The sequence below is a fragment of the Bos taurus genome, chromosome 22 (genome assembly GCF_002263795.3).
Source record: "Bos taurus isolate L1 Dominette 01449 registration number 42190680 breed Hereford chromosome 22, ARS-UCD2.0, whole genome shotgun sequence".
In the NCBI taxonomy this organism is placed as follows: Eukaryota; Metazoa; Chordata; class Mammalia; order Artiodactyla; family Bovidae; genus Bos; species Bos taurus.
In genome coordinates, this window is record NC_037349.1 from 3,033,750 (window position 1) to 3,050,956 (window position 17,207).

General features: G+C 43.1%; 1 pseudogene; it reads left to right on the plus strand.

The window, feature by feature from the left end:
• Window positions 1–7,415: 7,415 nt before the first annotated feature.
• LOC100336827 (small ribosomal subunit protein uS2-like) overlaps window positions 7,416–17,207 on the plus strand; it is a 29,162-nt pseudogene continuing 19,370 nt past the window's right edge.

Here is a 17,207-nt window from a genome sequence, read left to right on the forward strand (position 1 = left end):
TTATTTCTTCAATCCATTTGGAATTTCTTTGGGTCTGTGGTATAAGGTGAGACTCTAATTTGATTTTCTTTTTCCAAATTAACGAATTTTTAGACAATGTTGGTTGAAAATTTTAATTTCTTCTCCATTGATTTGGAAGGTTTGTTTTCTTGCGTTTCTTTTTTTTTTTTTTGAAAAGGACATCCTTGCCAAATTTCTTCTAGGCGAATTTTCTGTTGTTGATCTGTCTGCTAACCCCATGTGGATAATGGAGAGAGAAAGAGAATGTGAAGACTAGGAAAACAGGAAAGAAAGAGCAAATGCTCCTGTGTGGAGAGCTATATGGTTCTTGGAGGCGTACTGTTTCCAAAAATGACTGTGACAGTCCTGTTGTTTTTCTTTCCCAATTTCCCCTACTGTCACACCTGTTAATGTGGGAAGAATTGGCTAATCAAACATGGGAAGTTATTTGCAAGCCCTCTGGAATAATCAACAAACAGCCCAGCCAAATTCCCTTCTTGTCCCACATGGCAGACTTTATAGACAGAGAATATTTCCGAGGGAAATATTCATTATTGTACAAAGTGGCCCTCATTTGTGCATAAACAAGACATTTATTAGAAATGTGTTTTAATCGTACATATATTTGCAGAGTACCTGTTTTAATTTTACCAATAAAATTTTATGTTTCAACAACTGTCAGTTGGCACAGTTTTTTATATAGTCTTAAAATGAAAGATTTAAATATGATACAGATATGAAATCGTATGAATGATTGAAAAGAAACTTTCCTAGTATCTCCCATAATAGTGATCCCTGAGAGAAAATTGCAATGAACATATGCTGCTGTTCAGGGAAAATTTTTTAAAGGCATGATTGTATTTTGGTGAGTTTGTTAAAATCATACATGAATGCATCCTTGAGGTTATCTCAAATTTAGATGTTCCATGGAAGTCAATGGGAGTCTTGCTTGGCAAAGATTACATTTTCAAAGATAATGATGGATATTTCGTACTCACACAAGTCAAGAATACTATGATTTTGCCAATAAAAGATTGTAGAATTTTGTATATTTCAAAATCTTATTGCCGCACCCTCATTCAGACTAGCTTCTAACACAGCTTTCTTTAGTCACTTCACACAAATATCGGTGCTGTTCCTTTTAAAAGACCGGCTGCATTCAGTGCCATGTCCCCATCACTTTGTAGGAGACAAAATTTCCTGAATGGGCTTGAGTTTTCTCTCTTGAGAGTTTTGGACTGAATGAGACCATCTGTGTAGATATGTTTAGCATTGATTTGGATGTTTTTAGAGTCTGTTTAATTGATAATCAAGTCTCAGGCCTGTTGATTAACAACTTTGTTTCTCTTTTAGGAACTGTGTTTCCCATGCTAAAAAGCAAAATTCCCAATGCCAAATCTCAGAACTCTTTGTAAATTGTATACTTAAAGTCACTTGTCCTATTTAGTTTGAGTCTTTGTGGTAAAATCAGATGCTGACTCCCCATGAGAACTGGAAATTTCAGATCTTAGATAAAATACTGGAGTGAATTCATGGTCCTGGACCAAGTGGGCTTCATGGTTATGAACCTGGAGATGAGTCAGTGTATAGGGCTGTTGAAATTTTATAAATATACCTCTCTTCTTTGTTTTGGGGCCCAGCCATGCTACCATGGTTGTTACCTCCATGTGGAATTTTCTTCTTACTCTCCTATTGTTTCAAGTAGGAACAGTGAAAACACTTTGGATTCTGCTGATTCTCAAATTATTTTTCATTTGGCATAAGGTGCTATATGTTTATGAAAACAAAGTCACTGTATTATAATTAATTAAAAATTGCTTGTTATAAGCACTTAATAAAAATGCCACAAAATGCATTATTTGGGTCAAAATTATTTAATGTATATTAATATATATCTTTTGGAGAAGAAAATGGCAACCCACTCCAGTATTCTTGCCTGGAGAATCCCATGGACAAAGGAGCCTGGTGGGCTACAGTCCATGGGGTAGCAAAGAGTTGGACACGACTGGATGACTAACACACACACAATATATATCTCTGCTCCTCAGTAACAATATTCATTTCTTTGTTTTTTCCTTGTGAGTCAGAATTGTCATAATTTCTGTAACCCCAGTACAATACTCAGGACATTTAAGTACTTGTTATTGGAGCAGGAAGGTGAATAAGAGGGCAGTTAAGAGGTAGGGCAAAGCACGATGATGAAGGGTCTCATCTTTGGGTGGAGAAGGGAAAAAGATGTGATCATTTGGGTGGGAAGATATTTTTCACTCTTAGGATATGTCATGGTTGACTTTGTTTTTAAAGCTGTCCGGTACATTTAAAAAGTCTCAAAGGGAGTCATCCATCTGATGACTGGGTTGATGGGAAGAGTTGCCACAAATCCAGACTCTTCAGGGGCCACTGTCATCAAAGACCCATGAGAGCTGGGGTCAAGGGGCACTGTTTTAGGAAACTCAAGGAGGCCGAGCACTACAGAAAGAAGCTTATTTTAGAACTGAGGCCTGACCTCAGTGACAGGAAGCTTTCTGAAATAATTATACAAGTGAATTTTGCAGAAGCGATATAAAGAACAAATTCCTATTAATATGGAACTTCAGCTATCTATATATATATTTTTCCTAAACGTCTTAGGCTTGTCATGTTAAGAAGAAACAGGATATGTCCCTAGTAAAAAAATGACTATGCCACATTTATTTATATATTAAACTAAATGCAAATCTGCTTTTTTTGTTAAAATAAGTACGTATCCTGGACTTGGATCAAGATGGTGGAGTAGGAGGACACAAAGCTCACCTCCCTCCACAAATGCACCAAAAATACCTCTACGTGAAGAACAATTCTCACTGAAACTAACTGAAGACGGGCAGAGGGCCTCCTGCACAACCGCGGCTGTGCAAAGATACACGTGTAATCAGTTAGGAAGGGACAAAGAGCAACTGGGTCAGGACCTGCGCCCCCAGGTGGGGACTGAGAGGAGAAGGGAGATGATACGGGTAGAGACCTTCCCTTGGGAGTGAGTGGTTTGAGGCACATATCAGGCATCCCAGTCTTGGGTCTGACACAGGGAAGACGAGCCCCCCTTGGCCGATAGGACTGACAGGAGGGCTGTGGGAAGCCTGAATTCTGCTGAGAGGATCCCACAAATGCTGGCTCACTCCTGCGGCAGAATGGAGATGGTGGACTGACCAGAAGGGTGGTTCACTGGTTTCCTACAGCCCCTCTGGTGTGTACCCCGGCCTGAACCAAGTGGACATTCTTAACTCTGACTCCTTGTCTCATGTCACAGTTCCACTCGGGAGTGAGGGCTGCCAGGGAAAGAGTGTGGATGTGAGCCACTATGGTGGCTCAAACCCTAAAGGGTGTCTGAGCAGAGAGGGGGCAACCGTTACTGAGGATTTCACAGATGGTGCATCAGAGGTGGATTGCCTCTCTGACTGTGGGCACTTTGCCACATCCAGTGCCCTGACCCTCACCAAATACCCACGCCAGCCCCACTTCCCTCTGGGAACGAGAGTAAGGGTGCTGGGAGGGGAAGAGCCCACACTTAAAGAGAACTGCGCCAGCTTGGACCCAACCCTCAGGGCTTCTATTCTAGCAATTTGACACCTGCCCCTGCCTTCAGTAGAGTGATGCTGGCCACTGAACACAGGAGATTAAAAGATGCTTGCTCCTTGGAAGAAAAACTATGACCAACCTAGATAGCATATTAAAAAGCAGAGACTTTACTTTGCCAACAAAGGTCCACATAGTCAAACCTATGGCTTTTCCAGTGGTCATGTATAGATGTGAAAGAAGTGAAAGCTGAGCACCGAAGAACTGATGCTTTTGAATTGTGGTGCTGGAGAAGACTCTTAAGAGTCCCTTGGACTGCAAGGAGATCCAACCAGTCCATCCTAAAGGAAATCAGTCCTGAATGTTCGTCAGAAGGACTGATGCTGAAGCTGAAACTCCAATCCTTTGGCCACCTGATGTGAAGAACTGACTCATTTGAAAAGACCCTGATCCTGGGAAAGATTGAAAGCAGGAGGAGAAGGAGGTGACAGAGGATGAGATGGTTGGATGGCATCACCGACTTGATGGACATGAGTTTGAGCAAGCTCCAGGAGTTGGTGATGGACAGGGAAGCCTGGCATGCTGCAGTCCATGGGGTCGCAAAGAGTCAGACACAACTGAGTGATTGAACTGGCCTGAACACAGAGGAAGCCCTGACTCACACCTGGCTCCAGCCCCTCTGTCTCCAGTTCCACCTGCTACTAAGGTAGGAGCACACCTGATGGAAGATACGACTTGTGTTCATGTAGATCCAGCCCTCCCACCAAAGCCACTGGGCACATGCAGACTGCATAGGGAGGCTCCCACACAAGGGCATACCTTAACAACCAGAGAGGTCTGTTTTCCCTTAATTTTATAGAGCCAGGGAAAGATAAGCAAAATGAGGAGACAGAAGAATTTGCCCCAGTTGAAAGGGCAAGAGAAAACTTCTGAATAAACAACTAGTGGAACAAAAGCCAACAAGTTACTATCTAAAGAACTCAAAGAATTAATAATAAGGATGCCAACCTAGTTAGGTCAAAGAACAGATGAACACAGTGAGAATATTAGCAAGGAACGAGGAAATATAAAAAAGAGCCAGTCAGAACTGAACAATGCAATAACTAAAATGAAGAATACACTAGAAGTGAACAGCAGATTAGGTGAAGCAGAAGAATGCATACATGATCTGGACGATAGAGTAATGGAAATCACCCAATCAAAACAGCAAAAAGAAAAAAAAGAAAATTTAAGGCTTCTCTAGGGTAATATTGTACATACCAACACTCATAGGGGTTCCAGAGGGAGAGGAGAGAGAGAGGAGGTGGAAAATGTATTTAATGAAATTATGACTGAAAAAATCCTAAACCTGAAGAAGGAGATAGAGATCCAGTTACAGAAAGTACAGAGAACCCCAAACAAGATGAACCCAAACAGACCCACTCCAAGACATATTAATTAACACAGCAAAAGTTAAAGATAGGATTCTAAAGGCAGCAGTAGAAAAACAGAGTCATATACAAGGGAACCCTTATAAAGCTATCAGCTGACTTATTTGCAGAAACCCTGAAGGCCAGAAGAGAGAGGTATGATATATTTTAAGTGCTGAAAAGGAAACACTGTCAACCTAGGATACTCTACCCAGCAAGGTTATCATTTAGAATAGAAGGAAAGAGAAAGAGCTTCTCAGGCAGGCAAAAACTAAAAGAGTTCATCAATGCTAAATAAATCCTAAAAGAAAAGTTAAAGGGTCTTCTGTAAGTGGAAAGGAAAGGAAAAATCATACCAGTAAAGGAAAAATATATAAATATATATAAACTGTTTTATAAATACATAAAAATATGTAAAGCCTGAAGATCAACTACTTAAAGAAGCTAGTATGCAGTTTAAAAGACAAAAAATTTATAAATCAAGTATAACTAAAATAATCTGTAAAAGGGTAAACATGAAGATGTGGAACGTGACATCAAAAACACAAATTATGTGGGAAGGGAGTAAAAATGTAGATCTTTTGGAATTTGGTTGAACTTAAAGGACTCCCTGTTTAAAACATAGATAAATTTACAGGTCAGCAAACAAACAATAGAGATCAATGAAACCAAGAGCTTTTTTCTTGGAAATATTTTTAAAAGTTGATAAGCCTTTAGCTAGGCTCTTAAGAGAAAAAAAAGAGAGACCCAAATAAACAAGAAATAAAAAAGAAGAAATTACAATTGATATCATAGAAAGACAATCATCAGAGAATACTGTTAACCATTTTATGCCAACAGATTGTGCAGCCCCAAAGAAATGGGAAAATGTCTGGGAAAAAGTAACCTTTTAAGACTGAATTAAGAAGAAGTGGGCAACCTGAACAGACTGATCACTAGTAGTGCACTTGTATCAGTAATTAAAAAAAAAAAAATCCTTGCAGACAAAAGTCCAAGACCAGACAGTTTCATAGGGGAATTTTACCAAAGATTTAAAGAAGTATATAGATGTATATAGATTTAAAGTATATAGTCAGATAGCATCTACTATCTGACCCATTATTGAAAAAAATGGCTAAAACCTATTCTTCTCAAACTATTCCAAATAATTGAAGAGGGGGGAAACATTTGTTTTAGGAGACTGCCGTCTCCCTGATACCAAAGCCAGACAAAGACTCTACAAAAACTACAGACCAATATCTCTGATGACTATAGATGCAAAAATTCCTCAACAAAATATTAGCAAATCAAACTCAACAATATATAGAAGGATCATACACCACAATCAAGAAGGATTTTTCTATTCCAATGATGCAAGGATGGTTCAGTATTCTCAAACCAACCCACCTAAGACAGCACATCAATAAATGGAAAGATAAAAATCATGTGATTGTCTCAAAAGACACAGAGAGAGCATTTAACACAATTAAATACTCATCTGTGACAAACCCACAGAGAAGGCAATGGCACCCCACTCCAGTACTCTTGCCTGGAAAATCCCATGGACGGAGGAGCCTGGTAGGCTGTAGTCCATGGGGTCGCTGAGGGTCGGACATGACTGAGCAACTTCACTTTCACTGTTCACTTTCATGCATTGGAGAAGGAAATGACAACCCACTCCAGTGTTCCTGCCTGGAGAATCCCAGGGACGGCGGAGCCTGGTGGACTGCCATCTGTGGGGTCACACAGAGTTGGACACGACTGAAGTGACTTAGCAACATGACAAACCCACAGCTAGTATCATAGGTAGTGGAGAAAAGCTAAAAGCTTTTTTTTTTTAATCTGGAACAAGACATGGATGCCACAACAGAACAGCATTGCATCGTTAACTTAGGGTCTACAGCTCAGACTTTTCCATCTCTACAGGACAGTGGTGTAACTGGCCAGGGCCATCAGAGGAAAAATCAGGACCTTGAGTGCAGTTTGGAGGAGGCTGTTAGCAGCTTACTGCTCAGACAGGGCTCTGGCATGGACCCACTCAAACAGCTAGCCCCTCTGTGTCAAGTCCTTGTGGGGTCCCAGCAGCCAATTTGAATGACTTTCATTTCTTTTTCTTGTCTAGGATTTGACAAAGACTTTTAATATTATCTTAAATGGGCATCCTTGGCACTTGGTTTGTTTGTATGGCCTATGAGTAAGAATGACTTTAGTAGTTTTAAATGCATGAAAAAAAATCTAAAGAAGAATATTGTATGACACGTGAAAGTGACATGAGACTAACATTTCAGGGTCTGTAGGTAAAGTCTCATCTATACACTTTTGGCCATGGCTACTTTCTACCCTGAGACAGCAGAACTGAGAGAAACCCTTTGGCCCAAAAAACCTGTAGCATCTACGATCTGACCCATTATTGAAAAAAATGGCTGATCCCTCACTTTCACCCAAAGATTCCTTGCCCTCTTGTTCTTGTTGAGCATGGCCAATGGGGAGCAGCTGCTGGAGGTCAGGGGCAGAAGAGGGTGGGCTTCGGGGCATTTACTCCCTGCCTGTCCGTCCTTGAATCTCTGTGGGCAGGCTGAACCAGCTTCTGAAGGTCACAGCTCCTGCCAGGTGGTCCTCAAAATGCAAAACCCTTTCCTCCTCCAAGAGCCACCATCTGCGACCCCCTATCATCCAGGCTTCACACCCTCCTGTCTCTTGGCCCAGGGACCATGCCATCCTGCAGTTTCCCACACTCTGCTTCTACCTGTGGAAGAAGCCCCTTTGGTAACTGATGCTTCAGCTGCCCAATTTGTTTTGTAGTATCTGTCTCCTGCTTGGACCCAAATGGATAAAACAAAGAAATCAATAGATGGTGAAAATAAAATTCTAAAAAGAAAACAGTCAGGTGATAACAGATTGGAGGAGAAGTTTGAATGCTAAGAAGAAAAGAGCAAGGACATGATGCAGGAAAATGCCTTTTTGTGAAGAAGATTAAGCTAGTGCAAACGTCCTGTGCACCAGTGTTTGCATTGCAGAAGAACCCCTGCCGGCTGACTGGCAGGGATTAAGGTGAGGTGTTTATATGTGGCCTTGTAGACACGTGGTAAGGGTTTCATTACAGATGCAATGGGAATGTTTAAACAAGGATGCTGTAATCTAATATGTGATTTAAAAAAAACCACTCTGGCCATTGTTTGAAGAGGGAGTAGTTTGGCAGTGGGTATTGCAGTGATGGGCAGGTCCTCAAAGAGAAAGCTGTGGCTGAGTGCTGTTCTGGTATCTTCCAGTAGAACTCTGAGGAAGTCACTGGACCCAGGTCTGGTTTGAAACCATGCTAGAGTTGGCAGGGGAGCCCACGATGATTGGAATTAGGTTTCATGAAACCTCTGGTGTATCAGCTAGATTTGACACCGAGAGCACATTGCATTTCTTTAGGAGATAATGTCTCATTTTATGCACTTTAAACTTTCTACAGTTTTAAAAGCTATAGTCTACCCTCTCTTCAGACAATCAAGGATAAAGCCTAGTTTGGGGGTATATTTTTCTATTGGGCTTCTGGGAGATTTGAACAGGGAAAATCAGGCATGAGCCTAAGCAGCTTGTGATTGCGCTGTGACTGGCTGATTGCTGTTGACTGTGTTCTCTCTACAGCTCTGGGTTGTTCCTTTGAGTTTCTTGGTCCAGGTACCATGGTTAACTTTCATGTTCTATTTGCAGTGTTTCAGCCACATTCTTTTACAGCCTACATTTTATAAAGGCTGATATTCATTTTCCCTGCCTCCACCTCCCCACCTCTAAACACACATACACACACACACACACACACACACACTCTCTCTCTCTCTCTCTCTCTCTCTCTCTCAAAGCAGTTGTAAAGTCAGATCCTTTCTCGCCTCTTATGATCTCATTCCCAGTGTCCTAGGAGATGTTTTTGGCTGCTCAGAAAATCTTGACAGAACTCTTCACCCACCTGCCTTTGTGTATTCTGGATTTTCTTTTCTCCCAGCTTCTGTGTTTCGTTTAGGTTTGCCTGTTTCCCACGATATATGTGGTTAAGTTCTTTTGGTAGGGGCTGTGCAGAGTTTAAGACAGAACCATAAACATATGTATGTGTCATTGATTTATTTAGCAAACATTTGCTGGCAGGCCCCGTGCAAGTGAGTGGAGAGTCTTTGTCTTCAAGGAACACATGGTGCCCTGGCATCTAAGCCAGTCTTTATAATTCAGTACGGCAAGTGAAATGGAAAGGTAACGCTATCACAGGAGTGAAGCACAGTGGTCGACAGCCCAGATGCTGGAGCCGGACAGCCTTGGTTCATATCCCAGGCACACTGCTAATTATCTTTGTATTTCTGGCCAAAATTACTTATACAGTCTGTATCTTATTTTCCTTATCAGGGAAAAGGAAATGGTGCAAGGGTTAAGAGAGTTAATATGTCCAAACAGCCATAAGAGTGCCAGGCATATAGTAAGTGATAACTATTGTATATTGTTATTAATGGGCTTCCCTGGTGGCTCAGATTGTAAAGAAGCTGCCTCCAATGCGAGAGACCTGGGTTCGATCCCTGGGTTGGGAAGATCCCCTGGAAAAGGGAATGGCTACCAGTTCCAGTATTCTTTTCTGGAGAATCCCATGGACAGAGGAGCCTGGAGGGTTACAGTCCATGGGGTTGCAAAGAGTTGGGCATGACTGACTAAGCGCACACATACATTGTTAATAATATTCCTCAGAATCCTCACAGGATTAAATTTTGAAAAGGAGGATAGAACTTACTTTGGGTTGGTGACCACTTGAAAACTGAAGGATTTTTCAAAGCAGTTAACAAGAAGCCAGTTTCTTGTTCATGAGATTATTTTCAGTAACTAAAAATACAGTATTGGACTCTCAAAGATATACTTGCAAAATATTTCTACCTTTGCATTTACACTTTTGAGTCAAACCATCCTTACCTGGCTTGCTATGTTGCATGAAGAAATGAACCTTTTCTGTTTTTTAATAGAGCCAGTTGCATTAATTGTAGGGAACACTTTTCATCATGCAAATTTGGACTCTGATGCCTATCGCTTTTAAAATTAGCTGTCTTCCTCTGAGCTTTCTAAGGAAATGGGTGACTGCAAAAAGTGGATCTGTTGGTTTTAATTCCCATTTTTCAGTGTTGTACCTTCCAAGGGTAATATACAGGTAGGGCCTTCAGACATGCCTGTGAGTATGAAGTCAAGAATTCATAGGCCTAGCTATCAGTGGCCTTCCCACCCACCAGTAATCTCAACCTTCTGGCATTCTTCTGAAATCATTTCACCTGCTAAGCGCTTGTTGGCACATCCTTCTCCTTGGCACCTTGAGGCACTGTTTTCTGAGATGCCCTTGAATCCTCATTAACTGGCACATAGTAACTGCTCAATCATTTTTGAATAAACAGATGAGTAAATGACTTTAGTGTCTGAGTCTGTCATGAAATACGTTTAACTCCTATTCACTTAAGCACTTACTTCTCTCTCTGACATAAATTGTACCAATGTTTTCTTAGGTCAGTCTCCCAAGGCAATAAAAATAAAAGCAAAAATAGACAAATGGGACCTAATCAAACTTATCTTTTGCATAGTAAAGAAAACGATAAACAAAATGAAAGGACAACCTACGGACTGGGAGAAAATGTTGCAAATGATACAACCAACCAGGGCTTAATCTCCAAAATGTACAAGCATTTCATACAACTCAGTAACAGAAAACCGAACAATCTAGTCAAAAAAGGGGCAGAAGTCCTAAATAGACATTTCTCCAAAGAAGACATATAAATGACCAATAAGCATATGAAAAGATGCTCAACATTGCTAATTATTAGAGAAATGCAAATCAAAACTCCAATGAAGTACAGCCTTACACTGGTCAGACTGGTCATCATTAAAAAGTCTACAAATCATAAATGTTGGGGAGGGTGTGGAGAAAAGGGAACCTTCTTACCCTGTTGGTGGGAATATAAATTGGTGCAGCCACTATGGAAAACAGTATTGAGGTTCCTCAAAAAACTACAAATAGAGTCACATATGATCCCGCAATCCCACTCCCAGACAAAACTGTAATTCAAAAAGATACACGTACCCCTATGTGCATAGCAGCACTATTTAGAACTGCCAAGACATGGAAACAACCTAAATGTCAATCAACAGATGAGTGGATAAAGAAGATGTTACAAACATGTATACCATGGAATACTACCCAGCCATGAAAAAGAACGAAAGAGTGCTATGTGAAGCGACATGAATGCAGCTAGAGATGATCGTACTAAGCGAAGTCAGAAAGAGAAAGACAGATACCATATGGTATCACATATGTGTGGAGCCTAAAATAAGACACAAAGTGAACATATCCACCACACAGAAGCAGACTCACAAACATAGAGAACAGACTTGTGATTGCCCAGGGGGAGGCGTATGGGGGAGGGATGGATCGGGAGTTTGGGATTAGCAGAGGCAAACTAGTATGTAGACGATGTATAAACAACAGGTCCTGCTGTATAGCACAGGGAACTATATTCCACACCCTGTGACTAAACCATGATGGGAACGAATATGTGCTTGTATAACTGAGTCACATCGCTGTACAGCAGAAAGAAACACATCTTGGTAAATCACTTCTACTTCAATACAATTAATACAAAAATTAAGAAGAACTGACATCTCTCTCTCCCTCCTTTTCCTGTATTTTATTTGCAGACAAGAAACTATAATGTTTTATCCCCAGGCGTGACTGCTGAAGACACGGGTGCAGGTTGAGGTTTGCACATTTTGTGTAGATCCGTCCAGACAAGAGGACAGCTTGGCTCTGAGATTCAGTCTGTATTCTGCTCACGGAGCCACGGCAGGGTGCTCTGTTTAATCAGAGGCGGGGCTGCCCTTTCTGGCCACTCCCAGTGTCTGCAGGGCTTTTCTCTCCCGTGCATGAACCCCAGCGGCCCCCTCCCCCCGCCAAGAGGTTCCTGTTCCTCACTTTCCTGCTCAGGGGCCACTTGTAGGTGGGATGCTTTATGTAATTTGTGAACGGGCACCACATAGTCTGCTCGTGGCCATAGTAGTAAATTCAGGATTTCATCACCCTGTCTCATGACTACCAACAGCTGAAGCAGTGTAAAAAGAACAAATGAATTCCTTGTTTCATTAAGCCTGTTGTCCCAAATCACGATCCGTCGTAGTACAAATAGCAGCTTCCTCTTGTCACCTGCCCCCAGTGCCGTCTACATTTCAGAGCGGTTAGCTGTTATTTTCAAGTGGCTTCATAATCATATAGATAACTCATGACAGTCCTTTCCTCTCTACCAGAATATTAACTGTAAAGCATCTCCTACTAATTATGAATTTATTAGTTCCTACTGTACGTAGGTGAGCTGGAAGAAATTGAAAAGTAAAGGCCTCACATAATCCTTAATTGCCAACCAAGATCTTCCAGTTCCTGAGCCATGGAATCTGTTTTGAGAACTACTGATTACAAAACATGAAGAGTTTGTCTTTTTTCCCTGTATCTCCGGTTTGGCTCTAGTGACCAGTGTCTGGGCTGGAGAGCAGGAGGATGAACATCGGCCAGGCCCTTGGTCAGCTCCTGCCTCCCCAGGGCCCACCCAGCCTGTGGCCTAGAGCTTCACGCAACTACCCTTACTTCTCTCGTGGCTGGTGGTAGGATTTCAAAGCCACTTTTAAATCCCTTAACACAAGAAGGAAGCTGGTACAATAAAGGATGTGGTGGAGATGAGGACAGGTGGACACTCGCTCCTAAAAGAAGCAGTAGCCAGCCCGCCTGTGGGGTGCTGCTGCTGCTGCTAAGTTGCTCAGTCGTGTCCAACTCTGTGCGACCCCATAGATGGCAGCCCACCAGACTCCTCCGTCCCTGGGATTCTCCAGGCAAGAACACTGGAGTGGGTTGCCGTTTCCTTCTCCAATACCTGTGGGGTGTTTCTGGATATTTCAGTATTTTCAGAGGAAACTGGAACAGCTAGTTTTTGTTGTGAAATTCAATGAATTTTTAAATGTTGTCTTGTGAAGGTGAAAGTGTTAGTCGCTCAGTCGTGTCTGACTCTTTGCAACCCCATGGTCTGTAGCCTACCAGGCTCCTCTGCCCTAGGAATTCCCCAGGCAAGAATGCTGGAGTGGGTAGCCAGGCCCTCCTCCAGGGGATCTTCCTGACCCAGGAATCGAACTCTTGTCTCCTGCATCGCAGGCAAATTCTTTACTGTCTGAGCCACCAGGGAAGCTCCTAAATGTTGCCTTGAATTCCTTTAAAGAAATATAGGACAAATTTGACAATGGGATCCAGCTCCTGCTGAGAGTTCCAAACCTCTGGATTACTGGAGGGTGTGCAGGCAAAGACCCGGATCATTGTATTTTACGATAAGTCCCACCAGGCCCTCCGCATACGCTCTGTTGGGTGAGTGCAGTCATAGTCTTGGGAGACTGGGAGTCATAAGGCTAAGGGTTGTTGGAGGGGACTCTCCCATGAGAAAAGGTGTGATGAGAAAGGACCAGGGATACTTGCTCATAGAACAGAATCCCGGAATCTCTTCCAGGAGCTGGCCCCAGGCTGTGCTGTGTATCACCCCAAACTGCAGAGCAGTGAAGAGGTAACCGGACCCACCCCATAAGGACGAGGGACCCAGTGTAAGAGGCAGGGTTCTCCAGGGAGACAGGGGCAAGGATGTATAGATATATATGTGCATGTGTATGTGTGTGTATACTGAATATTTATGTAACATTTATAAGTACATACATTTGTGCATATAGGAAAGACTACACATACACGTGTATAAATACAGAGATATATGATTTATTTTAAGGAATTGGGTCATGAGTTGTGGGGCTGGTAAATGTGAAATCCGTAGAGCAGGCCTGCAGGTTGTAAATTCAGGCAGGATTTCTGTGTTACAGTTTTGAGGCAGAACTTATGTCTAGAGAGTCCCCATTTCTACTCCTAAGTCCTTCAACTGATTGGATGAGGTCCATCCACATCATGGGGCTTCCCTGGTGGGTCAGACGGTAAAGAATCCACCTACAATGCAAAAGACCCAAGTTCGATCCCTGGGTTGGGAAGATCCTCTGGAGAAGGGAATGGCAACCCACTCCAGTATTCTTGCCTGGAGAATTCCTTGGACAAAGGAAGCTGGTGGGCTACAGTTCATGGGGTCGCAAAAAGTCGGACACAACTGGGTGACTAACACACACATCATCGAGGATAATATCCTCTAAGTTCACCACATCTACTTAATACCTCTCCAGCAGCACCAAAATAGAGTTTGATTCAATGACTGAGTACAGCAGCCCAGACAAGTTGACGTATAAAACTGATCATCACACTCAGGTTTCCTGGTGTTGGGAGACTGGGGAGCATGAGGGTAGGTGGATATTTCCAGAATTATGGTCCGTAAGCATGGAGCACAGGCCACACACGCTTCATACGTGGTGTTTTTTTTTTTTTTTCTTTTTTTTTAATTTTATTTTTAAACTTTACATAATTGTATTAGTTTTGCCAAATATCAAAATGAATCCGCCACAGGTATACAATGCTGTGTGTTGTGCTCAGTCACTCAGTCGTGTCCCACTCTTTTGTGATCCCATGGACTATAGCCCACAACACTCCTCTGTCCATTGAATTTTCCAGGCAAGAATACTGGAGTGGGTTGCCATTTCCAGAGGATCTTCCTGACCCAGGAATCGAACTTGCGTCTCTTGCGTCTCCTGTTTTGGCAGGAGGATTCTTTACCACTGCACCACGTGAAAAGCCTTTGACTGCAGTAGGTCACATCTAATCCCAGCCAAAGGAGGAGCAGTCTTGCAGGGAATAAAGTTAAAGCTTCAAATCTGCTCACATGCAAGGGTCCTGTCCTTCCAACATTCTATATACCTCCTTCTGTGTTCGTAACACTGAATTCTTGTTCTTGGTTGTCACTTACTATATGAGCTCCAGATTCCTCAATACCTGACTTGCTTCAGTTGGCTCTACTACTATTTCTGCGTGCCCTCCAGCCGGCCTCTCTGTCTTTCTGAGCCTCAGTTGCTCCATTTGTAAGTTGAACAAAGGAATCCTAACCTTCTTCTGGAATCCTTCTCAAGGATAAGAGGCTGTGCAATTGTGAACATATATAAAATTGAAATGCTTTCTCCTAGTTTCTGCTCCTCAAAAATGTTCTAATATTAGTATTTATTAGCTAGAAACGTAGCACCAACTTCCTGTACTCGATAAAACAGGTCATTTAAAGTGTGAGAATGTACAATTCCCCATCTCCAAGGAGCATAAAGAGCTATTTTCATTTCAAACAGCTAGCTTTCCAAATGCCTCATATCTGAAATGCAGGGAACGTCATCTAGCCATGTCTGTGGTACTCAGAGCCCCTCACTGGGCGTTGCGGGGACTGGCCTGGGCTGAGGGTCTCACAGCCTGCTTCTCAGCCTGCTCCTTATGGCAGCAGTGAGGCGTGTGTCAGCATTCCATTTTTCCAGGTGAGGGAACCGAAGCACAGAGAGGTTAGGTTTCACTTACTCCAGGTCACATAAGCAGCAGAGTTGAGATTCAAACTCTCTGGGGTACTGCTCTGTTAGCTGGAGTCTGAAGGCAGAGAGGAAGCCTGGAGCCTTAAGGAGAGTATTTGCTGATGGCAGCAGGCAACTTACCAGGGAGATTCAGGTCCCGAGTCTTCCCTGCTGAGAAGATGAAATCCTCTTCTGCCTCTCAGGGAGCCACCTCAGGGCCACTCTGGATGATTGTGTAGGGAGGGTGTGTACTGCCCAAGGCTCTTGATCCTCAGCAAGGGAAGGCTGTTGTCTACAGAGGCCCAGAGAGGAGCCTTGTTTCCCCACTCACAGGTCATCCTGTAGGGCTGGGGCCCTGGCCAGCCTGCATGGAATTCTTCCCATACTTTGTACATGTCCCTCCCTCACATCATTTAACATGCTCATCCCTGGTCCTTTCTGCACATTTGAGTCTTGCTGATTTCATGGGCCGTCTGCTTGGTGCAAATCCTTCCAACCTTCGGGCTCACTCTGCAGCTACACTTTGTTTATTCTTTCATCTACACACATGTATGAATTGTTTACTAGGCACCCAGAACTGTGCTAGGAGTTAGGGATATGGGTAAATTCAGAGGTGAGTGAGAAAGAGGCCTCTCCATAGGAAGTTCAAATTCGTGGAGGGACATGAGTATCAGAAAATGGTCATGGTGATAATAAATTTGTATTGCTTGTTCATTATGGACTGGGCATGATTTAAGTGCTTGACTTTCATTAATTCATTTGAACCTTCCAGTGATCCTGGAAATGTTGATATGACCATGTCCCCATTATTTATTAGATTGAACCATGTGAGGTTGCTGTAATGATTGCTGTAGGTCAGGATAGCCCTAAACCAGCTGTTTAATAAGGTTCAGTCTAAGAGACATGTGGTAACACACCAAACGCGCTCCACAGTCAGTGATGGAGCCAAGGTCTGGACCAGGAGCCCACACGCCTTGCCTAGTGACGAGCTGCCTGGACGTTCCAGCTCAGAGGAGAGGCTCTGTGTGGAGCATGGGGATGGCTCCACTAAGGTACCCCTGTGCTGGAAACAGCGTCTGACATTTTGAATGAACCTACGTTCCAGGCATAAGGGCAGAACCTCTGTATCTGCACACCTGATCCGGGGCTGTGCTCTCAGGACAGACTCCATAAAAAATGTTTGCTTGAGGAGTGCTTTTACTGCCGGTGTGTCTAAGTTTCCTGAGAGAGGAACGTATGGAAAAGAGGAGCACAGGGTGTGACGAAACTCCCTTGAAGAGCAGGAATAGAGACGCAGACACAGAGAACAGGTTTGAGGATATGGGGGTGGTGGAGGGGAGGGTGGGGTGAGTTGGGAGAGTAGCACTCACACATACACACTCCCGCGTGTAAACTGGAAGCTAGGGGGAAGCGGCTGCCAGCACGGGGGCTCAGCTGAGTGCTCTGCGATGACCTGGTGGGGTGGGATGGGGGCAGTGAGAGGGGGCTTCTCCCGGGGGAGGGCATATATGCATACATACAGCTGATTCACATCGTTGTGCGGCCAAAACGGACACAACATTGTCAATCAGTTATGCTCCAGTTAAAAGCTAAGCCAGCCTCTGTGACCACCTGGAGCGAGGGCGTTGGGAGGGAGGTGGAGGGGGGTTTCAGGACGCAAGAATGCCTGTGGCTGGTTCATGGTGACGCATGGCAGAGGCCATCACAATATTGTAACATAGTTATCCTCAGGTTAAAATAAATTACATTTATTACTTTATTAGTTACATTTAT